This window comes from Oreochromis aureus, linkage group 11 (assembly GCF_013358895.1).
Source record: "Oreochromis aureus strain Israel breed Guangdong linkage group 11, ZZ_aureus, whole genome shotgun sequence".
Taxonomy (NCBI): Eukaryota; Metazoa; Chordata; class Actinopteri; order Cichliformes; family Cichlidae; genus Oreochromis; species Oreochromis aureus.
Window position 1 is genome coordinate 24023246 of NC_052952.1, and position 27450 is coordinate 24050695.

Consider the following 27450-nt stretch of genomic DNA (forward strand, 5'->3'; position numbering starts at 1 on the left):
GCTTAATTCGTCCCTATATAAAGAGCGTGTGACGGAGGAGGTGGCATCCAGTAAAGTGGATTTCATTTAAATATGAAAAAAATTCAATTCATGAAAAATTGACACTATCAATAAGAAATAAAAAAGCATGTTCAATAATTTATTAATTCACGACGTGAGGAGAACGATTCACGGTGGCGTGAATGATGCAGTGCTGCTCAGGTTGTCTGACCAAACTAGCTCACAGGGCTCTCTCCTTTTATTACAACCTTCATCGCAAAGTTAAAAAACTTTATTGCAGATTTGTCTGACAACCCCGAGGGAATCAATAACGACAACAACAAAACAAAGAAAAAGACACCGGCATCGGTTATTGTTTCATATATTCTTAGTCGAACACGGCGCCAGCATCACAATTTCACAATTAGTGCTTCCCCTCTCTGATTGGATCTACGCCTTCATGTGTCTGTGTGCGCACATTAGTGACATTATGTCAATATGCGCCTTTGCATGTGAGCCGACGGGCGTGTTTACGTTGTGGCGCACTGGTGTGTGCACGTTTGTGTGTGTGTGTGTGTCACAGGGTACGAGATGAGGCGAGTGGTGCGGTCGTGTGATAGTGTTTGTCACCCCGAGCAAGCAGCCACGTCAAACTCTGTCAGGGTAGTTTTCCCCGGCCGTGGATGTAACACATCCCTCTGATTACTCTCTCTGTGTCTTTCTGCTGCCGTGTGTGTCTCATTCAGATAGTGTGCGTTTTCTTCATGACCAGTTTTTTCTTTTGCCCCCCCACATTTCAAATGCTTATCGGACAAACTGACAGCGAGAACAGAGAGAGAGAATGGAGGGGTGATGGGTTTTTTATTTTTGATATTCATCTTTGAGAAAAATACCTAGGAGGGAGAGAGAGAGTGTAGAGGAGTGGGTGTTGGGAAGGAGGAGGGAGGGTGAGGAGAGAGTAGGAGGGTGCTGAGAGGGAGAGAGAGAGAGAGAGAGAGAGCTAGCTGATTAGATTGGAGAAAGCCAAGGAGGTACGGGTATACTATTGAGCAAGGGGAGAGGCAGAGGGGAGGGTGACTAAGTGAATGCAGTTTGCCGTCGCGTGTCGCCGTATCACAGCGAAGTCCACAGGCAGGCGGACGGATCGGACCCGAATCAACAAATGGAGACAGAAAAACTGGATGTATACTGCATGTGAGGAGAAACCAAGGGAGGATATAGAGTCTGCCTTCATATCCTTTTATCTTTGCATCTAATACTACTGTGAGGAACCCACAGGGAGGGAAAGAAAAACAGCGGACAACTCATTTTTCCTCTAACACATCTGTGAAGAGAGGAGCTGTGAATAGAGTGAACTGTGGGACTCACTGGGATTTCTGAATATAAGCTCAGTAAGTATTTGTATAGGCTGTGTAAAGGCACTGTATGAGTGTGTGTGTGTGTGTATATATATATATGTGTGTGGACTGATGCCTCAGCTTCGTGCGCTGCCTCTGATGTTTTTTCCTCATAAGAAAAAGGCGAATATAAGGAGCGCTGGGAGGGAATTTAAATCCAGTTGTGCCGCTGCAGTGTTTTCCTTTATTGTCACATGTTGTTGGCATCACTGAACTGCTCTTCTTTTCTAATTTAAACAACTACCCCAGACTTGACTCTGTGTGCTGTTTGTGCCTTTTCCTCCTCAGTTGCCTGTGTGTGTGTGTGTGTGTGTGTGTGTGTGTGTGTGTGAGCTGATAATAGCAGCTCCATTGGTATTCAGCGGAGGGAGCTCCAGGATCTCGCTGCGCCTTTCCCCAGGATGGGATCACAGAGCAGGGATTGTGCTTGCCTGTGGAGAGCCCACTGAAATGGGTGAGTGTCCATCCCTCTCCTTTTTTCCTCCTCCTCTCTTTATTCTCTTTCACCTCTTAGTTGATTGTTTCCTAAATATATATATATACATATGTGTATATATATATATGTGTATGGCTTCAGTCTGCAGTTATATACAGAGCATTTTCATTCCTGATGGGCCCCCCTTCATTTCCTTGTGTCTCACCCACTCACCCTGTCAAGCCCCACCTGTTTCCCTCCATCACTCCTTCCATCCTCCTTTTCTTTTACCTCCCCCCAAACTCCTCAGTCAGGGCATAAGCTGTCCTATCCAGTTTTAATGGATATAGACAAAATCTGAATGGCTCAATCCATTTTGCTGCCTGTCTCCCCCCTCTCTTTGCCTCCTTTTCCATCTTCCCCTCTTTGGCTGTGTCACCCATCCCCCCCTTCTTACTTCCATCCCTCTCTCGGTCTCTTCAGGCTCCTCACTACATTCTGTTTGATTTTAGACACACTGAGGACGCTCTGAGACTCTTTCCTGACAAAGGAAATGAATAAAGATGCTGTGGATGTGTTTGTGTGTGTGTGTGTGGAAGGACTGCTATTTCTGTGTCCGTGTCAATCTTTTTTTTTTTTTTTTTTTCGTTCCCACTCAGAGGGAGCAGAGGTTTGTGCTCAGCCTCAGTGTGAAGGACTGGAGGAACAGAAGGTTATGAAGTAGATCGGTGTATATAATAGCTTCTGGCATGACAGCTGTGACACATATGTACATGCACAGACACACAACGTCACTCTTTTTGCACGCACCTCCATCTTTGCACTCCTCGCTGACATACCTTCTGCACACCAATTCGCACCCACCTACGTCTTTTCACACCTGCGACACCTTAGCATGCTTAAGGTGCCAACAAAGGCTGGACTTACACACACATATGCACGCACGTACAGAATAGAAGACACTGAGCACTAACCTCACCGCGCTTAGTCTCATCTTAAATGGTCCTTGGAGAATATCGGTGTCACGGGAGGGTCGTATATATCCCACAGAAGTATTGATTGGAGCTGATAAGCTGAATGGCCTTGAATGTTTCACTGTAAATCGGCCATCACCCACCTCAGTGGAGTCACTAAACTTATTTAACGATTTTACTCTGTTAAAAGAGATGATATTACTGCAGGGCTCTGAAATGACTTTTTCCCTTTTTTCTTTTTTCCTCTGTACTTTTCTGACTTAAGAAGAGATCCATCACTCGACTCAGAGCGGTGAGCTTTTTTTGATTAGGATTCAGAAAGGACTTTATCATATTCAACAGGTGCAAACTGTTGCATAGTAACAGAGTCGAGACTACCTGTTGGGTAAGATTTGACACTGCGCCTCTATTTTTAGAATTGGGTCAGCTGTTTGACAAAAGGTAGTGTGATTTATTAGGAAATGAAAAATAGAAACTCAGCAGGCATCCAAGTCTGTCTAAGCTCGGGCCATCTGTCATCTGCATGCATACCTGTCTACCTGGAGCAGGGTTAATTTAGAGGGATTTATGAATGTGTTTTGCCACAACATGAACTGATACATAGATAATATGTGTCGCTAGTTGGAAAATGTTCCAAAGTATGACTCACAAAAGGTTCATTGTTTTGTTTGCATTACATTAAATGCAAGAGAGCACAATTAAATGCAAATAGCGTGACCTGTCAGGGGGTCTAAAGATACAGTACCGAATACGACGCAGCTCTCTGCATGACATTTCAATCCAAATCTCACTATGTTATAGACAAGAGCAAAATATTTTTGCATTTACCTTTAACTGAAGAGGTTCTCCTCATTTCTTTTGCACCAAAACACAACTGAAAGTGTTAATATTGTTTTAACTACAGAGGAAAATGCAGTTTTTGTGATGTTTCGAGACTTCTGCATCATTAGTGTGATTTTTTTTTATTTTTTTTATTTTTTTTATCCCCCCCCCCCGAAAAAAAACTTTAAATAAATTGCATGATACATTTTTTCAGCAATAAACTGCAAAAAAAATGACGGATGTAGCAAATATGATACATATTAAAACTCATATGCAAATTAGTATATATATTTTTTTTCGTCAGAAGGTTCAATAACTACTCTATTTTCAAAAAATTTGAATTTTCTGGCAATTATTTAATGGTTCAGGCTTTAAAAGGTTAAATAAAAATGAGCATAAAGTTATTTTTAAAATATCTAAGATATTTGTCTCTACTCTGCCTTGTTCATTTGAATGCGTCCTATTCTAATATTTGAATCAATTTTGTGCAAATATCACCTCAAGGTATTGTTTTCATCCATTGTGTCAAACAGATAATCCATCTTATCATTACATCTCACATGATTTGGTGTCATAATTGAGTGCGATTAGAGAAGAAAAGTTGTATTTTTCAGCTAAAAACGACACTTTTTATTAAAATGTGACGTCTAGTCTGGACCAGCTAGTTATGTCTGCTTGTGCCTTTGCTGCACCTGGTGCAGCCTGTGGAGTTTGTGGTGAACAGACACCTTGGATTCTGAAGAGAAAGAGTAAAAATGATTGCATGAAAGAAGTAGAGGTGAAGATCTGAAATTGGATAGAGGGAGTAGAAGTGAGATGCGGATGGCGAGAGCGTTTGAAGATGAGCTTGTTGGGAGAGAGTGAAAGCATCAAATCATAGAGTGAGTGGAGAGGAGGTCGGCACAAACAAGCAGCAAAGTCGTGGAAGAGTGACAAGGACGGAATAGACAGCAGGACGACAGGCAGGGTGGAGAGTGGCGAGGAGGAGAATGACATGCGTGATAAGGAAGAGTGACACAAATGTCACCATGCTAACCTTTCATGCACTCTCCCTCTCTCCTCTCTTCTACTTTTCCTCCTTTCTTTCTCTCCTTCTAGATCTGAAGCCTCGCAGAGATGGGCACCAAATGGACAGCATGGAAGCCAACATCCACCCTCCAGCGACCAGCTTTCCACGGCTAGCTGCCTCCACCATCTCCTGCCATCAGCTCGAACCATCCGAGCGAGGGCTGAGTCTGCAGAGTTGAGCCTGGACCAGCCGTCTACCGAAAGCAGAGATAAGCAGAGGGCGACAGGCCTCGGAGGAGTCAACGCGCAACAAGCCAGTCGGCGTGTTGAGCGCACAATTGAGCTTCTTGGACTTCATCTAAAATGAAATAGGCTGCAGTGATGCTTGAGCAATGGTACGGAGCTTTTGGATATGTCCGGATTTATCAGCCGGATATATTTTTGAGATTACGACACTTTGGTGCACACCTCAGAGCTCAGCCACTTTTTCCAGATTGGCTTGTGGGCAAAAGCGAGTAATTGAAAATCCCCCCTCGAGAGGCGCTCTGTTTTGATTTGTTGCGGGGGAGGAGGGCCTATCGTTATTGTTTTTTTTCTTCTTTTTTTTTTCGAGGAACAATTTCCAAAAACACCCGGCTTTTATCCCACAAATTTCCCCCAGTTTCTCTCACATTGCGGAGAAGTACATTATGAAGCAGTACCATTCTTCTTCATCCTCCCTCAGTGACGGAGAGAGAGGAGGGACAGACTGTCCAGAATAGATAACGAGCAAGGAGACTGGCACCGAGGAGAGGAGAAGGAGAACAAAAAAAAAGGAAGAAGGAGAAGCAGAAAACAGGGAAACAGGTGGAAAAAGAAAGAGAAGGAAGGCGACAGAGGGGGAAGAAAAAAAGCAGGGACGGCGAGAAAATAAAGGACAGAGAATTAAGTAGGATTGCACAGAATCTTTTTGGAGACTCTTTGTAATTCGTGTTGAGGCTAGTTAGCGCAATGGGTAGGGGAGGGGTTCAGGATTTACACTGGGGAGGGGGGGGGACTTGAGCAGGAGACTAGGATGATGTCCCGCCTGCACCTGCCTGGTCTGTATCTCAGTGTTTGGGAGGAAGACAGGCTGAAAGATGGCCTGGTAAATAGACAGCTGTATTGAATGACAGACAAGCTCTGAGGCTGGTGAGACAGACAGACAGGAAGACGGGTACACAGCCCAAGTGTCAGGCAGCGAGCCAGGCAGACATCCAGTGCCGGCACAGTAGACGGCGTGCAAATCATTGTCATTCTGTGCAGAGCGTGAGGGGAAGGCAGAGAGGAGGAAAGAAAGCAGAAGAGCATCCCGGTGGTTGTAGCTTCTGGAGAATCTCAGTCAGTGCTGTGGCAAGCTCATGCACTAAAAAAACCCAAACAAGCAGTGAGGGAGGGAGGGAGGGGGGGGCTGTTACTAGAAGGGAAATACAGGTTGGAGAGAGGGAGAGTGAGAGGGACGGAGGTAAAGAAACAGAGGGAGAGAGCAGGTGTCGGAAATCCTCCCCTTCATCTGCTTGTCATTTACTCCTTTATGCTCTCTCGTCGTCTGCCGAGGTGATTGGTTTTCTCTTACCGGCGTTCCTCTGCTTACGGGCTCACAGCAATCCCGAGGAAAACGAGAGGTGGGCAGACAGCAAACCAGAATAAGACAGCAAAAAAAGGAAAAGGTGGAGCCTTTTCTGATTGACTCATTTTCACCCGTTCCTTTTATTTGTCGAGGTGGGCTCTTGTTATTTTTGTGTGTTTGTGTTTTTAAAAGTCAGAGATAGAAAGAAGAAAAACACACCTGCCCAATCAATCCCCCGTACATCCTCTTTGTACACAAGAACCAAACTTCTTTTTCCACCAATTGTTGATTTCTTGCCTTTCCTATCGGGATTATTTTCTCTTCTCAGTATAAACACGGGATTGCTCCAGATTCCTCCTGAATGTCCTCACACCCACTGACACAGTGTGAACTCCTCTGACTCCCCCCACGGCACCCCCCCACACCCTTCACCCCCTTGGCTGAAGCGCTAAAACTCTGTGGTCTCAGATCTCAGTGCCTGTATTGACTCACTACTACAGTGATAATATGGCACGGCGCTTCTGATACCGTCTGATTCATTCTGTAAGTAGGACCCTCTCTTTCTACGCGTGTACGTCTCCACATGTGTGGCGCATGTCATTAGCATGTTTTGTAGCTTATGCATGCAGAAGCGCAGAAGTGGCGTGTCTCTCTGCAGTGTTGGTTTTATGGTGTCTTCACAGCGGATTTGCTTTCCTGTGCTTCCTCTGCCCCAGGCGGTTTGTGTGTGTATGTGTGTGTTTGTGTGTGTCTGCCAAAGAAAGAGATTTTGATCTTACAGCCAAGCTTACAACAGCATCAGAGTGGTGTCAGAATGAGGCGAACAGGGTGTCTTTCCCTGTGTGCGTGTGTGTATGTGTGTGTGTATACTCCTACATTTTAGTCCTGAGGTTAATTTGAACTAATTAATGGTGAGTTTTTTGGGCTTTTTTTGCTTCTTGGAGCACTTTTTGGTTCTATGTCAGTGTACTTATATTCATTAGGATGAGATGGAAAAGGGATGGGGGGCTAAAACCGAAGAGGGTGAACCAGCTAATGAGAATGACTCTGATTCCCTGACTAGTTCTTTGTTGCCTCCATTTCACGTCTAATGCCCTGAGCGTTGCACTCCGGCTGCATATCATTTCAGCCTCCTTTTATCTCCCTATGTGTTGCTTGGATGAAACCCCATACCGAAACCCAGCCTCTGCAATGTCCTGCATATTACTAAGCCCATCTATCTCCACGGACACATCCACATCTTTATACACTCCCACAGTCACCAGGCCTCGCACCGGGAGACGCTCAATCAAGATAGTCCCTTCAAACAGACCAATGAACTGTGAATAACGCCATTACACAAACTCCCAGCTCAGAGCGTTACAGAGACAGAAAGATTGGAAGGGTGAAAAAAACAGAGAGGGAGACGGAGAATAAAAAAGCTTTCTGGAAATAGAAGAACAAGAGCAGAAGGAAAATGAGGAGGGAGACAGAGAGTGTGAGACGGAAAGCAACAGAGAGGAGGACACGGGGAAGGGAGTGTGAGAAACGGGGAGGGATGAGGGAGCGTGCGGGTCTGGAGGGGCCGCAGAGCAGGAAAAGACCTCTGCTCCATGGGAGCGCTCTGATGGGCTTAGCAAGGCCCCCGCTTTGTTCACAGTGTTGGTCAGCCTCTCAGAATTAAGATTACTAAATAATACGATTACTGCAGCTGCACACTGATAACACGCCGCTGCCGATCCCCTTTGTCACTGTCAGAAAACCCAGAGAAGAGGGGAGGAGTGGCATGTGATGGCATCAAAGGCATGAAAGTACTGACTACATTAGAGAGTCACAAGAGCTCAGGCTTCTCAATATGGCTCGCCGCTGAGGCAAAGCGGAAAGAGTTGGTGTGACTTTTATGCGGCATGTGGTCATACAGCATACAGAGGAGAAAAAACTAACCTCAGTCCAGGTGTTTTCTCTTTAAATATATGGATGCTGCATTACATTTTTTCCTCATCTCTCCTCTGCTTGTTAATGATGTGCTTTTAGATTCAAATGTATATAAAAAAAAAAAAAACACGAACAGGGAAACCTGTGTTTACAACCTCCTGCACATGTGTACACAGAAACCAAGAATCTCACGGTGAGACATGTGCCCCTTATCTTGGTGTTTTACGCCGCATCCTCTGCGTGGGCTATTTGTTTTATGTTTCTGTGCTTGACAGCTTTGACACGGATCCCTGCCAAGTTGACCTTGCACTTTGAAGTGTAATAAACGCTGGATTCCCGGGCATCGATACATGTTCTTCTAGTAGCTGATAAATGGCCTGCTACCCCACGGGAAAGGGGGGGAGGGAGGGGGGGATCAAGCAGGCAGCAGAAACCTCTGTCCACTCCTGCTCAGCGGAAGTAAAGTACAACTGTCTGAAACCCACAGCTCCCAGAGTGGTGAGCTAATATCAGGGCTGGGCTGGACGCAACCCCCCTCCTATGAGATATGAAGTATTTCCACTGTCCTCTCAGCGGGGGCAACCATTTGCCTGCAGAGCTGAAGATTAGCTCGGAGCAGGAAAAAGAAAAGACACATTTAGCATGTGATAGTGTATCACAGGAGTAACAAATAACAAACCAGAGCTGAGGGCACAAAACGAGATCAATGAAATATGACACGCAGCACAAACACGCGGCTCAAAAACGTCCCTAAACCAACTTGGCAAGCGTTCAGTTCAGTTTCTGTTCCTGCGTGTCACGTTTGTCATCTAGCTGAGGTTTCATGCGCGTGTCTTATGTTTTTGCTTCAGTGACATTAGATGAACTCTGACCCCAGGCCCTCCCTGGCTCTGCTCCATGGTCACAAAGTAACTGGGTGACTCACACTGTAGAACCAGTCAAAGAGCATCCGTGCTGGATTATGTGCACTCTGCTCGTCGAGTCCAGACTTGCAGAAACAGAAAAGCAATATGGAGATGATGTGCCAAATTATTAGTTACGTGTTTGTGACATTTAATCTTTTTAAGTGCTTCTCACAGCAGCAGCACACGGTGTTGCTGCGGCGCTCCCCAATCATTTCACTCGGCTTGGTCTAAATTGTGGCAGAAGTGCGCATGGTTCACGAGACAACCTTTTACAGTGAATTTCCCGTTGCCCTGCTTTGTACCAGTCAGGCCCTTTCAGATCACTGATCCAATCATCCCTCTGGGTTACATTTTTCTAATTGCTGGCGCACATTTTTATTTTGTGATTCCACTTTCGATAGCGTTTGAGAATATCTTTCACTTGTGTTGTGCTGTTCAGGCCAAAACATATTTTCACATTGTTCGCATCATCATTCATTTTCTAGTTCTTCAGTGGGAACAGCTGCTCTCTTTAGCTTAGCTGGATTGTAGCAGGGAATGAGATTCATTTCTGGTGGTGAGGCAAGAACAGATCATTATCAGACTGTTATCATCGCTGAATCAATATTTTGGGACTGTGGCTGTCTCTTGGATGGCCGTTCACTCCTAAAGTGCCTCACACAGCTGCCGCTCTAAGGTGAGCTGGGCTAATTTGGTATATGAGATCTCTTCAAATACTGAGGAGCCCTCCAGTTTCTTCTGCAGTGCAGTGTTTGCCTAGCAGTTTGTCCAGGCCTGCTTGCTTCAGGCTAGCTGGCCTTGAGGGATGAATTGAGGAAGTGAATTAATGTGTATGTGCGAAGAGGGTGACAAGAAATGGACATCGGGACACGCATGCCTTTTCCATAATGTGCTCCCGACTGGGCTGTTTGGCTGGCCATAAAGTGAATGCTGCTAATGGCCTTTCAGTTAATGGAGTCATTAAGACGGGATTGCGAGAAGATAAAAGCAATGTGTGTAATGTGCTTGAACTGGGGTAGAAGTGTGATCATTTGTATATGTGTGCTGTTACTGTAAGCGTTTTGTGCATTTCTGGTTATTTGGTGCTTTAGTACCTGCGTGCACAATGACAGTAAGATGGCAGTTACTCTCTCTTGCATTAGCATTAGTAGAAAAGGTCAGTATTCTATCAGTGTAATTGTAATACGGTCTGAGGGGCTCAGGTGATCAGTCTTGACCCGACCTGTCCTAATCAGCAGGCTGGTGGAGGCTCAGTGAGTCACAACTGTGATGTTTTACTGGCGATTGCTGCTGCCTTGCGTGAGCGTCTGAGTGACAAAAGGGGGATAGATCTAATTTAAAGTCGTTTCAGGAGAATGTGCAACGATGGAGAAAGGCATTTTGGGTAGAGTTGCGTGCTGTTTTCATGGTGGCGCGGCTGCTCATTATGTCAGTTTCTTGATTTTAACCAGAGGGAAAGCTTATGTCACCGTGCCCGTCATTTTTTTAGGCTTCAGCTGTAGATCTTCCAGCTTGCCTCGTGCGCTGTTTGCATTCAATGAAGTGAAGCCTGGGAAAGTTTTTTTTTAAATTTTTTTGGCAAAATTCACCATAAGGTCACCGTAGGTCTCAGTATAAATGAATTAAAGCGAAACAGAAAACTTTATCTAATAAGGCAGGCATGAGTAGCTTCACTTGATAAATTTCAGAATGACATCCTGTTTTGTTCTTTTGTTTTTAACCTAAAATTCAGGCGTATGTTTCACTGCAGAGCTTATAAATATCCAACACTAACAAGTTGTTGCCAGCCTCGGGGGTATTACCCATATTTATCTGTCTGATGGCGTCAGTCTATCTATCAGGAGATCAGAAAATAAATTTCAGGGTGAAGAAGCTCACCTTTTAATCTAATCAGCTGGTAAGCAGGCAAAGCCCGCAGCTGGAAAATGGAGTCTCAGCAGAGAATATCATCCTGCAATCACCGATCAAACCTGTCTGAACACCCCTAAGGAGGCCTGAGGGGGTCATGCTTCAGAATGCATAAAGCTGATTTAATTTTATTTAGGGATCGGCTTATGAGGGCATACTTTAGCAATTATCATTCGGATGACAGACAAAAGTACAAACAGGTGGACTGATATACGTGTATCTGTTTTTGTTTGTCAGTGTGACTACAGAAGAGAAATGTCTTTTACTCCAGTGTGAGCTGAACCCTCTTAAAGCATTCTTGAATTCTTCTGTTCATCTGCTCTGACACATTTCCGCATAACTGCTTTTGAGTGTAAGATTGTTGAAAAGTCATTCAGGTAATAGCGGTGTCATCCTCGGTCTGGTAAGTCTGTTTTACATTTTAATGTTTCACCGCTGCTGCTGTTGAGAAGACGCTCACCTGACGTTGCATTAATGGCACTCATCATCAACGTCATATCTACACGTGTGACACAGTATAGCGCGCTTAGATCTTATAATATTGAAACTTTAACGGAAAAGATAAAACACTGGTGTTTTTGAAGAGAGAATATGTAGTATTTTCAAGTTTGATACATTTACTACACTCCATGGGTGCACCTCAACTGTGTTGGGTAGGACCGACCTTTAGTGGCATCAATTCAACGAGGTGCTGCAAACATTCCTCAGAGATTATGCCTGTATTGACTTGATAGCATCACACAGTTGCTGCTGATTTGCTGGCTGCACATCCATGATGTGACTCTGCCGTTCCAGCGCATCCTAAAAGTGCTCTGTTGGATTGAGATGTGATGACTGTGGAGGCCATTTGAGCACAGTGAACTCATTGTCATGTTCAAGAAACCAGTTTGAGATGATTTGAGCTTTGTGACATGGTGTGTTATCCTGCTGGAAGCAGCAGGAGGTGGGTACACTGCGGTCATAAATGATCAGCAGCAGTACTCAGATAGGCTGTGGCGTTTAAACGATGCTCAGCTGGTACTCGGAGCTCAAAATTTGCCAAGAAAAAAATCCCCCATGTCATTACACCACCATCACCAGCCTGAGCTGGTGATACCAGACAGGATGAATCCACGCTTTCATGTTGTTTACACCCAATTCTGACCCCACCATCTAAATGTTGCAGCAGAAATTGAGACTCATTAGAGCATGCAGTGTCTTTCTTATCTTCTGTTGCCCAAAGTTGGTGAACTCGTGTGAATTATAGCCTCAGTTTCCTGCTCATAGCTGACAGAAGAAGCAGCACCCGGAGTGCTCTTCTGCTGCTGCAGCCCTTCTTCTGCAAGATCTGATGTGTTGTTCATTCAGAGATGCTCTTCTGCATACCTTGGTTTTAACGAGCGGTTAATTGAGTTACTCTTCAGCCAGAGAACTGGATATTTTCTCTATTTTCTCTCTTGTTCTCTCTCTGTCATCAACTACCACGTCACATTCTTAGTTATTAAAATCACCTTTTTTTCTTTTTTTTTTACCATTCTAATGTTCTGTTTGAACTTCAGCAGGTCGTCTTGATCATGTCTACATGCCTAAATGCATTGTACTGCTTTCATGTGATTGGCTGATTTGTATTGTATTTGTATTAACAAGCAGCCAAACAGATGTACCTGTGGCCCATGAGTGTATATCTGTCCTTCTATAAACATTATCACAACTGTCAGTCATATCACAGGTGTTTCCCCAGTCAGATAAACTCATACTATAATCATATGGGACATTTGCAGGTACCTGTACTCTACTCTGACACCTGTTATAGTCCTGCATTTACATTTACAATTTGAAAAAAGATATAGGACATGGCACCACTCTCTAGTAATATCTCTGAGATAAATCTATTGTATGTGTGACACTGAAAAGTAACATAAGTTTATCCGCTTATAACATTTATGAATTAGGTTTCCAGCAAATACAGTAAATGACGATTTTTTTTGTCACATTTATCTCCTCTGCTAGACCACCTTTACTTTCCCAACCCCCCTGATGTCCCCACCATTCACATGTTGTGAAACACAAGAAGCTGACTCTTCTTCTCTTTCCTGAAATGTAGGGAAAGGCCAAATTTCATCACTACTTCTGTATTTTGCTTTGTGTCGTTGTTTCCTCAGCACTGGTATTTTGGGATTGTGAGTCAAGAGCCTGTAATCAGCTCCACCAATCAGAAGTATTAACATGCCAGTCAGTTCCAGCTGCCTCTGTCCAAATGGTGATGCAGCAGCAGTTGATTATGGGCTATTGCCTGAATTTAAACTGCTGCAGATTTAATTGTCCCAGCGAAACGTAAATACTCCAAATGGGCTCATATCATGTAATCATAACGGAATTTAAAAACATACAGCATATGTGGTCATTAAAGTTGTGTTTTTTTTTATGGACTTTAGTTTTCTGCAAACGTGCGGTGGGTCTGGAAAATTTTGGCACTCACTTTTCTGCTGAGTCAAATAATTGGCTGTGATGACAACCCGGAGCTGTTGGCCCCTGCTGCAACCAAATACAGCAAAGTGTCATTAAACAGTACAATATTATCTGCATCATCGCCTTTTTGAGGCATAACTTTCAGATGAGCTTGGATGTAAAGTGGTAGCCTGTGAATAGTGTAATTTCATACACCCAGGGAAGGAAGTGTTGACTATAATTAAGCTCATATGGAGGTGTGCGTGACGAGGAGTGAAGATGCTTTGCAATAGAAAAGAAACTCTTTAAACAATTTGACACCTTCCTCGAAGCAGCAGTTTTCTACTTCGCTTAAGCTAAACAATCGCGGCACATTATCCGAGAGGCTCGGTAAAAAAACGAAAAACAAATTCTGTCTCTCCGGTTCAGTGATACTTGATGTAATCTACTGTGCTGTTTGACCAGTTCTCTTCCAAATCATCACTCGCTCAGGAATCAGAGACTGAAGCTCCAGTAATTTAAGTCATTTTTTCGCTGCTGGAGTGACTTTTAACCAAAGCCAGGAAAAGTTATAGTAAGCGTATAGTATTTCTCATTAAACATGAACATTTGCCCGCTCGAGTGCAAGTACAGCTTGTGTATACATACCGTGTTTGTACTGTATGTGCGGCGTGAATGTTGTGTAGGTGTTTTTTCCGTCTGTGTCGAGATGAGAGCCGCGTTGTGCTACCCGTGTGTGTTTACGATGTTCTTGATGTTGGATTCAAAACACGATGAAAGCCGGAGGAAGGGAGGGGTGCGTGTGTTTCATGCATCCTGCCAGTGTCATGGTTCGTGTTGGCGTGTGGTGGATGCCAGAATCAATGTATTTCACGCAAGCAGAGATGTGGTCATGCTGAGAAGCACAAAGAGTTTCAGACTGCTCATGAGACAGTCTTTGATCCAAAGTAAAACAGGCTGAGAGAGCACATACTGTACCCTACTGATCCGCACAGGCGATACCAGCCTATTAGCACCTGCAGTCAGCCTCAGTTCTGCTGCTGGCACGTCCGTCGTGGAAAGTCAGCAAGAAAGCTTAGAATACAAAATGTTGTGTGTTTTACTTAAAACATTTCCAGGTTCAAGCTGCTGAGCAGTAGGTATTAATGAGAAAATTAGGGATTAGGAATAGACTGTAGGAATTAAATGCCAGATGCTCACTGACTTTAATTTTATTTAGTGATATCTTAAACACCAGTTACTGATTGTTGAGCTTAGGATCAACAGAAACAAGCTTGAAACACATGATAAAGCAGCTGAATATGTGAAACCCTGGCATACATCATGAAAGTCACAATCTCAGATCTGATCTCTCAGATTACATTGAAGGAGTTTAAAGTTCTGGTTTAATCATTACACTTTACCTTAGTCTATGCACAAGTGTTTTATGCGAGTAAGTTTTAATATTGTTTATTTAATCTGTTGTTTGTTTCTGTGTCTGTGTTGCTGCCCTCTTGGCTACGTCTCCCTTGTAAAAGAGATATTTGATCTCAGTGGTACTAACCTGATTAAATAAAGGTTAAATAGAAAACAAAAAAAATGAAAACAATCATATTAAGCAGTGATATATTTTTCAGTTGGACTGTAAGTCCGATATTCACTCTTTTTTCACTCATGTTTTTGGCCTTCACAAACTCCTGAGGGAGCCGTGTGGCTCTTTAGCTGCCAAATGATCCGTTATGCTCACTAGCTAGTCACTAACAATGTGCCATCAGTTTCTTGGTGCTGAACAGGTAGCATCCAGGTTTGTGCTGTAAACAGCTGCCTGCTGTGTCTGGAAGTATTGCTGATGAAAATGGCGATGGTAAACGAAAGTGATGAAGCTGAAGCAATGAACTGAAAGATGCTTAAATGCTCCTTAGGGCTGAAGTGACCAGCAGAGTCATGGGATAATTGTCTGAATCTGCATGTGGAGCTGTCTTTCTAAAACTCACTGCTTATTAAGTACACTTTGCTCGTACCGAGTGGGCCTAAATCCTAATAATTGGACCTAATTCTTTATGCAACTGGATTGAGAGCTGGTGACTGTGGAGGCCATTTTAATACAGTGAATTAACTATCAGGTTCATAAAAAACATGAATTCTGTTATTTGACTAATCAACAATGAAAGATTTGTAAAATATTTCTGTTTTCCTGTTTTTGCACATTTCACCGTGGCCACAGTGGGTTAATGCTCACATTGTTAGCAGGAATGTGCAGAGTAATGTTCTGTAAAGAAGAAGAGCTTCGAGATAAATTTAAATGAGTCTTTCTGATCTGAAATGGCTAATCACCCCCCCTTTAAAAGCTCCAACATAATGATCAATGGTGTCATTTAATTATCAGTAATTGCAGCATGTTTAAGTTATAGTTACAGTACTCATGCTTGCCTAAAGTCATAAAACGTTTAAAACATTGTTACACTGCCATAACAACCAGCTCATTCATGAAAACATTTAATAAGCACTGTAATCAATTAACTTTAATCAAGTAGTGCATATGAACTGACAAAGCCAAGTAGTTTACAGTATTATATATTTAATTCAGTTCAGTTTTATTTATATAGTTGGTGACAGTGGGAAGGAAAAACTCTTTAACAGGAAGAAACATCTTTTAAAACCAGCTCAGAGTCGCAGCCATCAGAATTAAATAACTCGTGTATATACTGTATATTTTTTATAGCGCTACATCTGTGTACTAGGTAGCTAATGCAGTTATTTTTTGTTTGCCTGCTGAGGAATCCTGATACTGTCGGATCTTTGCCCTCTGAAAAATATGGAGAAGACGCGCATCCTTCATTTGTACTGCCTGTAGAACTGCGTAAGCTCACCTCCTGATATCACCATTTTCCAATTTTGCCACCTAGACTCGATGGGACATAATCAGTTTGCTAGCAGTTGGCCAGTGGCACTTGCCAGTGATATTCTGTCTCCGATAATAACAGCGGTGTCTCATAAGGGGGATAACCTGCCTTATTGCTCATTGGATTTACATACAGCAGGTAATCGTTGTGACTGCAGGCTATGTGTGACTGATGGTGTGTGTCAGGACTGTACATGCAGCCTTTGTTTTCATTTGGCAATCAGGCCTGTCGGGCAATGCTGCTGCAGAGATCAATGTAGCATTTGGATGATTGTAGTGTGTGTGTGTGTGTGTGTGTGTGTGTGTGTGTATAAAATTCATCTAAATGCATACCTGTGGGCCATCATCTTTGCTGCCTCTATGTATCCGTCTCACTTAGTGTATTGCCTTGAAAACAGAGGAAACGGGCTTTTTTAAAGGAGGACCACGCCATTACAACAGCAACCTGATTTACTCTTCCTCAGTGGCTTTGATATCAAAACACTGGTGTACAATAATCTATGCTAAAAGGAAACCCCAAATTCAAAAATATGTTAATATAGAGAAGTGTGTGTGTATAACCATGCGCTCCGAGGCTTATTCAGTGAGGGGATGTTGGAGTGGAGGGAAGGAGTTGTGGGGGAGAGGAGATAGGAAGCGATAGCTCAGCAAAAAGGTGTAAAGTCCTCTGGTGGCTAACTAATCTGCCAGGCTTAGGTCTGCTGGTTTTCTCCATGCCCTCATGGAGTTAAAGCAGAAGCTCACCTTTCAAGGCATCTGGGACAAAGCCAAGGAGGAAACCCAAACACATCGATTAGCCGTCACAAAGGGGGGTTCAAACGGGGCGTGGGTGGGAGGGTTGGGGGTCTCTTCATTCTCTGCCTGTCCTCTCCTCTGCCTCCTTTGACCTCCTCCTCCAGCTCAGGCCACTGCTTTCTCACGGGTACGGCGGAGAGAAGATTGAGGATGGACAGGGGAGGCGGTTACAGTAAGAATGAAGTGGAAGGAAAAGGAGGGAGGTGTGTCGAGCGAGAGCAATCGACAAAAAGAAAGACGGGAATCAAACAAACAGGCGAGCCGAGAACAGCCATGTTTTGTTTTGCTCTGATCGCGAGCCAAAATCTGGGAGTATGCTCGTGGTGCAAGTGCTTGCGCGCGTGGGCGCTTTCGGTGTGAGCGTGCGCGCACGGCTCGGAGACAGGTGCGGCGGGCCGGGCCAACGGAGAGCTACTGTAAGTCAGGAAGAGAGAGCGAAGAGGGAGAGAGCAACTCTTTTGAAAGTGCCAACCGGACAGTCTTTTGAAGTGGCCCATATTGGCATAGCATGAATAATCATGAGCGATGTTTGCTGTCGAGCAAAAGCGAGGCTGAAGGTGTGAAGCTCATTAGAGAGCAAGAGGCCATGTTGATAAAAAGAACTGTTGCCATGATCACTTACTGCATCGAAAAGCCCCGCAAGTTCATGCAGTAGTATTTATCACTTTAACCCTCGTGTTCTTCTAACCGTGCATGCACTGACGAGAAAGACTGGAGACACTAATTAAAAAGAAGATGTAGATAATCTACTGTATTATCTGTTCTTTGCTCAGGATTTCAAGATTACCCACCAATTATATTGTCAACTACCCGATGATACTGTTTTGCCTGCGCATTTATAACAAAATTATAATAATTTTGAGAGGTTTTTTTGCTGTAACGCCTTTTTGCAGGGATAACTTTCACTTTTTTCAGTAGCTGGAAACAAACTGATGATAATGTCTATTACTCCTGATAACGTTAGTGCAAATTACATAACTCTCCCAGCACTTCCATTCCAAATCATTACTCATCTATAGGCTCTTGGAATATTAACCCGGTGCTTCCCCAAGGCTGAAAATATGAACCAGCACCTTATAAGCCCGTGCAGCTCAGTGCAGCGGTGGTGTGATTAGAAACCCTGCCTGGTGAACTGCTAATACACTCACCAGAGTCTGATAGCCTGCAGTATGGCAGGCTGCTGGTTATGAATAACCCTGTGCATAACCGGCCCTCCCCCATATCACTGAGGGTGAAATGCACTGCCTTTTCCATCACTGTTTCAGGCTGTGCTCTTTAAGCTGCTTTTTTTCCTTCTTCTTCTAGCCTGCTGAATACATGTCAAAGCATAGAGTTCATCTGAAAGCATTAGAGGAATCAGTAACAGCCCTTAAGTCTTTCTGAGGCGGATCGGGGTGGAGATTAAGCAACATTGGTTAAAGGGAGACGGGAGGGGAAATGTGTTTTGGTCTTATAAGCATCTGACAGCTCCTCCATAATAGTGAGCTAATCCGTTTTATGCAGCGTGTGTTTGTCTGTCTTCCTTTACACAAACTGGCAACATCCTAACACACATAAAGATTTACACCAAGCCTGCATGCGCATATAAACAATACAGAAGCACAGATCCATTGGCATTCAGGCCTAAACCGATGAATGACATTTGAACTGTGATCATTTCCTGATTTGGCGTCTGTCAGAACTGCTCGAGCCTCTGCAGCTAATGACCGGGGAGCCTTATTCCAAGGCTGAGGTGCTATATACTAAGGCATATGGCTGTTCCTGGCACAACTCTGTGAGCTAGTTAGACCCCAAATGAACTCACTGTAACTGCTAATGACAGGTGTCCCTTCACGTTTGGTTTATAGTATGAAAATACTTTTGAGATGCCTGCTATCGCAAGCGTCAGATGTTGTGGTGTGAAAATATTCCGTTGGACGAGGCGCTTCGTCTATTGCTTGGGCGCTCGTTCAAGTCATTAAAAATTAATTCATATCTGACATTTGATATCCATTGTGGAATCACTTCAGTGACATTGATGTGACAGACTCGATTTAGCCAGTTAGATGACACGAGTGGAAGAAGTCATTTTTGTCCTTTCCCGTCATTATCTTCCTCACTGCATCCTGTGATTGCACAGACCAATTAAAACGAATTAACCTCCCATCCAGTTCAGCCTTCTGCCGCCAAATTGTTGTGTCATTTATAAAGCATTACAGCTGCCCCGGCTCACTCTTTGTTTTTTTGTTCTACTCTCTCAGGGGCTGTCGAAGGTAATAATTGTGTTTCTTGCTGTGTGATAATGCGGCGCGCTGTGTTCCTTTCGGGTGTGTATTGAAATCTCGATCCTGTCCCTCTGTAGTGGCTATCTCCCTCTGTATCTGAAGAACTGATGCTATCTCCCTCCCCCTGTGAATTTCCTCCTCTCCAGCTGAATTATCTAGCCTCTCCCCCATTGCTCTCCTCCTCAGCTTTCAGTATTTCCTCTCTCGCTTTCCTGCCCCCCCCTCCGACTCCTTTATCTCTCCTTCACCACTACATTTCCACCATGTTGCTCCTTCTGTTTTTACTCTCCCCCCTTTCTCTTTTTTGTCACTACTCTCCTTTGCCCCTTATCTGTCTTCCTCAATCACTCTCCTCTGTCTCTCTTCAGGCTAACTTGGTATCCTAAAGACACTTTGCATGTCTCTGGCCAGGAAGCATCGGAGTGTAACCTGCTAAATTGGAATGTTATGGTGAAGCAACACACACGCATGAGAAACTCTTGAGTTAATGGACAATTTACCTCACCTCATTGTTATAGCCTTTACATTCATTAAGCCCCCTCTGCTCTCTCTTTATCTTTCTCCCACTCACTCTTGTATTCCTTCATTCGCTCCTGTCTTTCTCTGCCCCCCTTGTCTTCATCCTGAGAGCCTGGTTACATCCTTCTGCCTTCCTGCTGTGCGTTTCTCATGGGTCTGGTGTTCACCTTTTACTCGCTGCAGCCGTCCTCCCTCCTCTAGCTTCGACTGTCCAGTCTGGTTCCTTCAGCCTGTTGGAGTAAATGGCAATAAATAAATAAATAAATGGTAACAGCCAGCCATAAATCAAGCCAATTGAAAAACATCACCATTAGAGCCTCTTTCCCTCCCTCGTCTGCTGTTTTCTGTGCCCTTCACCTTTGTTCCAGGAGGCAACCAGGGAGGGAAAGTCGGTTATTACCAAGCACTGAGGGTGGGGGGTGGGTGCTTCCAGAGAAACTGAGGTGTAATGACAAACAGAAACGGCACGTGTTACCGCATATGTGTGCATATTTATCGATTACACGTATCGAGATCTATTCTTCAAGTTGCTATTGGTGCGTGCATCGCGTGTTCTCTGTCCTGACCCGAAGCTTAGAGGAGAAGGCTCATGCAGAAGAAAGAATATCCTTGTGTCAGCACATCCTCAATCCTTTGTGTGTGTATGGCCACACATGAATTACAGGCTTAGGGAGCAAAGAGAAAAACACGTCACAGTGACACAGTACAAAATGCCCCAAAAAAGAAACAAAGATAGACAGAAGTAGGGTGCATGATGGTAAAAACACATTCACAACCAGTGAGTGGAGCAGTGCATTAAATGTGCCGTGATGCACAGATGTAGGTATCGCAGACAGACAAACTGTATCCTAGTTGACAGAAAATGGGCACATCCATGCAGAGACACATTTAGTTATAGCGGCTAACTGCAGGCAGTGCTGCATTGTTCAGGTTTTATTGCGCCCATAAAAGCCAGCATCAGACGAAGGCCTGTCTGGTTTTGGTTACTGTGGCGGTGCTTGTCAGAGTGCACGGCTGAGACCGTTAATGAAGGTCTCAGTAAATAAGAAATACAATCAGTAAAATAAAATGTGCAGCATCAGAACTTACATGAGGATGAAATCAATTTTTTCCCTGCTTTTTGATGATGGTGTCTAGCATACAGATCCACTGACTGGTCACTTTATTGGGTACATGTTGATAGTACTGGGTTGAACCACCTTTTGCCTTCATCATGCAGCTGCTGCACATTTGATGGATGCACACCTATGACGCACATCTCCCAATCCCAACACATCCCAAAGGTGCTCTATTCGACTGAGATAAGGTGACTGTGGAAGCTATTTGAGTACTATGAATCAGAAGATGGGTACATTGTGGTCATAAAGAGATGGACATGGTCAATAACAGTACTCTGGTAGGGTGAAGCTTTTAGACGATGCTCATTTGGCCCCAAAATGTACAACAGAAATATCCTCCACACCATAACACCAGCAGCAGCAGCAGCAGACTGAACTGTTGATACAAGGCAGGATGAATCCATGCTTTCCATGCGTTGTTTACTCCAAATTCTGACCCTACCATCTGAATGTTACAGCAGACACTGAGGCTCATCAAACCAGACTTTTTTCCCAATATTCTGTTGTCCAGTTTTGGTGAGTTGTAGCTTCAATTTCCTATTTGGAGTGGAACCTGGTGTAGTTTTCTCTTTATTCTCTGTAAACCTTATAGATGGATGTGTGGGGAAAAACACCAGTAGACCAGCCCATCTGGCGTCAACAATACAAAAATACAAAAATGCCACATTCAGTCTCTTAACTCACCTTTCTTCCTCATTCGGCAGCTCATATTGTCTAAATGCCTAAATACACTGAGTTACTGCCATGTGATTGCTTGGTCAGAGATATGTGCAGTAATTAGCAGTTGAACACGTGTACATAATAAAGTGGCTGTCAAATGCGTGTTTTAAAATGTCCATGTCTAAAATTGTATCTGCACAGGACTGCACCAGGGAACCACATTTGCAGGGATAAACAAAGTCTGTGTTTACTGACATTATCCTCAGATATGATGATAAAAATAGATTAGAAAGTGTGTAATCACTAGTTCTGGGCCTTTTTCCACCTACTGTTAATAGACTGTCACATAAAAACTGCCGAGCCTGTTGAAAGACAGCAAACTGTTCCTTAAAGCATGTACCTCATTATCCTTTGACGCATTTGATCTAGCTCTTTGTGTAAATGGGTCTCCATGCTGTGTAGCAACATGAGCCGCTGCTGTCCAAAGTTTCATTTGTAATTGCAAATATAGTCTTTATATTTCCTGAGCAGGAGTGGGGCAGAAGAAAGGAGTGGAGAAAAAAACAACAAGAAAACAACAGGCTAAATCACTAAGAGGCTGATTTGCATAAGATTAAAATTAAAGAGAGGTTTGAGGTATTGAGAAGTATTAAAGGCTAATTCCTACTTTACAAATAATGGACACTCAGATTTACATGGGATTAAACTCAAAGATGATCTGTGCTGTTAGAAATTACCTCAGCTGCTTAGGTAATACTAGCCCCGTGTGAACAGCACTGAAGCAAGTGAAGGAGCTGGATTTTGATTTTTGTGAAATATTAAATTTAAACATGAAGTTGTAAACTGTCAGAAATGATGTTCCAATTATTTTTGACTGCTCCCATCCAAAAACAGAGAAATGTACTTATTACACGAGTTTATTTTTAGCTGTATCTATGAGACTGAACATCGCATGGTGTTTAAGATTGCTTAAGATTTTAATCTTAAAAATATCCCGAGCTGTCACTGAAATCTGAACGTATGCAAGTAAAAAAAAAAGTTCAGTGAAGAACAAATTAATAATCGGCACAGAGAAAAAACGCCTCGCACACAAGCGAATATGAAAAGTATTGATGCATATACTGTATGCTTGCACTCGCATCTTCCGCACACTTGACTGAACCACACATGCCGTGACACATCTTGACAGATACACACCCGTCTACTCATCCTTACAGACTCACAGTGCAAAGGCCATGCTGCACAGAGGTGCTGACGGCTGTCATGTTAATATGCCAGAGAGGCTGGAGGATTGGGTTGTTACCAGCAGGATGAGTTAGAGGAGTAGAGCAGAGGGAGGAGGAAGATAATGTGTGGGGAAAAGGAAGACTTTCATTCCTAAATCATTTATCCACGTTTTTCTTCTTCTTTCTTGACAAAAGTGACATCTTCTCCTGAGCAATGATCTGGTGCCTTATGTGTCTTTGCAAAGTATGTCAGTCGAGCACAAGCATTGCACACTCACTGAAAACAGGGTTGTTTTGCACAATGGACTACCTTTCCACAGCACTGATGCTAAAACAGTATTATTTCCAAGGCCAAGGACTGTGTTACATTACATCTATTGTGTAGAGCGCCACAATTCTCTACTATGCGGTTTTACTATTGAGGTTTAAAGTAACATTAGCAGGAGTGCGGTCCTGCTTTTCTTTGTCTTTTTTCTTTTTTTTTTTTAAATTTGATTTTGGAAAGTGTGCACTCCAGCAACCTCAGCCAACCATAATACCCAAGATAGCATTATGCTTGCCAAACTCACGGGTTAGTCTTCATCCTCAAAGTCTGTTTTCTTGTTAAAGTGGAGATTTAAACAGTACATGATAAAACCAAGCATGTGTTTCTTTTGCTTCTGTTTCCAAACAGCGATTAGGCTAGAATAAAGAAATAGGCTCGTCTTACTAACTGGACTAAGTATTGATTTGTCCCTTGTTGTGGTCAGTAAACGCCTTTTATCCGTGAATGAGGCTCTAACTTAAAGAAATACTAAATATAACCCAACCTTCCACCTCTCCCTGAGAAGGGTTTTGCTTGTGTGCAGAGGATTTTATTATTCACTACAACAAATAAAATCACAACTTGTATCGTAACCTTCATCAATATCTAGGAAATATTCTTACTGGAATCGTGACATTGATTTCAGCAGTATTTCCCAGCACTTATACTCCACAGTGAGCTTCGGGTCATGATTTATTCCCACAGAATGAATAAGCAGTGTGGTTGATGAGAAGAAGAGGGGGAGCTACGGCGTAAGGGGGAGGCAGAAGGATGAGTACGCAAGGCTGAGGGGATAGCTGATGCTCGGATGAAGATACGCAGGGCAGCGGGAAGGATGAGGAAGAGGACAAAGAGGTTTTTTAAGGGAAGAATTGGAGGGTGGATTTGTGTGGGCCTCAGTGGCCCCTGCGGCACTATCATCCCAATCTCCATCTCTTAATCACGAAGAACAAAGATCTGCGTGTTATTAAAAATCAGGCCTGTCAAAGGGAGCAAGGGAGCAGGGGGGAGAAATAAATAAATAATGGCATAGAAGAGTATAAATATAGTGATAACCTCTAGGCATGTGCTATCTATCGCTCGTTTCTCTGTGGCCGTGAAGGAATGCCTCTCCGTCGTGCGCCCCTCTCTTTTAAATAAAATTGAAGCACTGTTGATTTCCATTGTCTGCCTCCGCCACGTCTCTGCGTCCCATCTCTATTTTAGCACAGACTGCCCATCTCTTTTTTCTCTCTCATTTCTATGCTTCTGTTTTGCGACTGTCTGTATCTCACCATCTTATTAGCTTTGTTCTCATTCCCTGCCTCTTACCTGTTCTTCATTTTTCTCTTACGCTCTCCCGCCCCCTCTTCCATCACGCTCTGATTTATTTATTTCTTTTTTTGCGATGTCAAGCTAATCACTCTTCCACTGTCTCCCTCTCTCTCTGTAGCTGTTTGGTGTGAAAGTGATTATGGTGGATGGGGCATTAGGTGGTTTGTGGCGCTTTATGTGTGTGGGTGGGGTGATGATGGCATGTTGAGAGACAGGTGAAAGGTGAGGAAAGGGGCCTGGCTGCAGACGGAGGCGTCAGTGTGTCAGCGCCTATCAGCAGTATTTAGTAGCGGATGCGTTAACTCACTGTGATTTGTGGCTCAATATGAAACTGTACAATATTTACAGCCTGGGATAATTACAGGGCTGCAGTCAGCTATCACGGTGTCACCGAGGACATGGGAAATATTAATTACATGTCACGTATTTGGATGCTGACGGACTTTAAGAGGGCTTTATGTGCATAAAGCTGTGTCGAATTTCCATATAACACATCGTTTCAAAGACTTGGAGAATGAAGAATACTCAAAATAATCCAAATGCAGACTTTACACTTGGTACTTGTGCTCTTGATGAATCACTATTCCCACAATGCAGTTCACAAAGAAAAGGCGGAGTTGCTCACATATTGCATCATATCATATATCGGTACAAATAGATTTTTTTATATTTCAGCTGCACAAACTATTTTAATGAGAATACGTTTGTATGTGTGGAGCTGCCATGTAATTTGCTTGAACTCATGCATTGTGTGACTGGCTCACTTGAGTGACGTGCTAATGCTACTGTAACAGCTTTTATTTTTTTCTAACGCTGCATTTTCAGAACGATTTCTGCTGAAGTACAAAGTGTACCCCCGTCGCACTCATTCACTGAATTTCCAAATTGAAACAAATCACTGCAGTTTTTATTCTGCCCACATTTGAATGCTTATTAGAATTTCTAATATAAAAGTTTGTTTTCGTTATTTAATGCGGAATTATAATGCTCCGAAAGAGGTGTTAGATTTTTATACAAATTATTTTCTGTTCAGTGGCTTCCTCTTTGGGGTGGGGGTGTTTAGTATAAGCCCGGTGGTTTAAAGCCACTGACTGGCTGGTTGACTTTCTGTGGTGAGTTCGCATGTTCTTCCTGCTTGTGTGTGTCACAGTGACACAGATGTGAGGTTTATTGACTGTAGGTGTGGATGGTTGTCTGTCTCGCTCTGTCTGATGGACCAGGAACCTGTCTGATTTCCTTCTGGCCCAGTGAGGATGGGCTTCAGTCCCTCCTTGACCCTTTTTAGATAAGCAGCTTGGAAAATTACTGGATAGATGATTATTGCGACACATCAAATTTGCACATCTCTGCATAGCTAACTTATCTGCCTAAGCCTCAACTACTGTTATCAACTATATATGACTCAGCTGACACTTGTCTGTGAGTCTGCAAATAAGAACCATGCCTGCTGCCTTTGTAAGCTGCTTTGCAACCTTCTTTCAGTCAGACTCCTACTTTTTCATGTTTTGTCTGCATGTGGACCCAGTCACACAGGCCTCGAGACCAGTCGGCAACCACCTGTTGCTAGGGAAAATATTCCCTGACCAGTTGGCAACAGGCTGTCAGGTTGCTGTCAGTCTCTAGGTGATATTTATCATAAATAGCCAACATTGTTACTCTAAAAACCTCCCTGTGTTTGCTTTTGTCACTCACAGGTTGCCATAGTTGCCATCCATTTAGTTTCCATGGAAGACACCAACTTATCTGCAACCTCTTGCCAGCTGCTTGCTGAGCAGTACTGGCACTGTAGAAAATGTGATGTAAACCAGAAAAAAGAAGACCTTTCACTTAGAAAGTAAGAACTGAACTTTTTGAATCGAATTGGTTGCAGATAAAGCACAACGTTTCCTTTCAAGGCCAACAAGCTGTAGTTTTTTAGGTTTGCCACTCGGCAAGAAATATTTGCAGACAACATCTTCTGTGCAAACTAAAGGCCTACAATGACAAAATGATCTGTCTCTAGGCCTGTGTGACTGAGGGCTTAGTAAGTGTTTTTTGTAGTTGTTGTCAGTGTGTTTGCGCACAGAAGGGGAGGGAGGTCCTGAGACAGAGCCGTAGCCCCTTAAAATAATGTTCTTTAAACAAAGTGTGTGTTTGTTTGTCTGCAGCTGGTGTAGCACTGTTATGTTAGACTCTATTACCCCATATATTATTGCATTGACCCCTTTATTTCTCATAATATAAGTTTAAATCAGTCATATACCGACACTTCACCTCGCCTCTCTTTTGCTATAAAAATGAATTAACAGAGACCACTTTGACCACTTTGACCTTCCCCTTTCTTCTGTTATCGGTTATGACTTTAAAGTCATCCTGAATCAGTATTTATACTCTGTAAGCATATAAACGGTGCATTCCCCATTTCCCTGTTAGGTCTTATTCTCTCCTCACACACACAGACGCACACAAACAGACAAAATTGCACCTGCATGACACAAACCATTTATTCCAATATTTAAACAATCAGCCAAATGCAGTGCAATTTCTCAGCTGCATTCACGATCCTTCTGCGCGATATGGAACACCAGTAGGACATGAAATAAGCATATTGTAGGAAAACAAGTCAGATTTTCAGCATTACTCCAATTTTTTATCAGTGAGAGGCCCAGGTGCACAACATGATTGGTTTTCTAATAGGTAAGTTGGCTTGAGACACATCGAGGTTATGGGACCACCTGGGTGTCTGTGTGCACACGTGTTTCATGGCTTGTTTGACAGCAGTGTGTGTACGTGAGAGAGTGTGTTGTTGCACTCACCCTTGGCTGTGCTCATTAGGCCATTATGAGGATGGTATGTGCTCATTACATACTGAAGCTTCACAAAAGATGCCATACTTTCCAACATAGAGTCACAGTAGAAAGCAAAAAAAAGAAAAAAAGAAAAAGAAAGAATCAAAATACATGTCGAGATCAAACGGCCTTACATCAAGCTGCAACTCGCTGTGAGGCCAGTGCAGAAATGGCCGCTGCATACTGGTTCCTGGGCAACATAAT

The 27450-nt window shown here is 43.4% G+C and overlaps 1 protein-coding gene and 1 long non-coding RNA gene across 2 annotated transcripts in view; both read left to right on the forward strand.

The window, feature by feature from the left end:
• The first annotated feature begins 1004 nt into the window (after positions 1-1004).
• Positions 1005-6002, forward strand: LOC120442806. Its single transcript, XR_005614940.1, has 3 exons — positions 1005-1370; positions 1665-1830; positions 4686-6002. It is a non-coding gene; the product is annotated as an uncharacterized LOC120442806 (long non-coding RNA).
• Positions 6003-6046: 44 nt separating this feature from the next.
• The window catches only part of grik5 (glutamate receptor, ionotropic, kainate 5), a 91942-nt gene continuing 70538 nt past the window's right edge, over positions 6047-27450 (forward strand). Inside the window, exon 1 of the mRNA XM_031744306.2 lies at positions 6047-6726. The gene's annotated coding sequence lies outside the window, so the exon portion shown is untranslated. The remainder of the gene's footprint in view (positions 6727-27450) is intronic.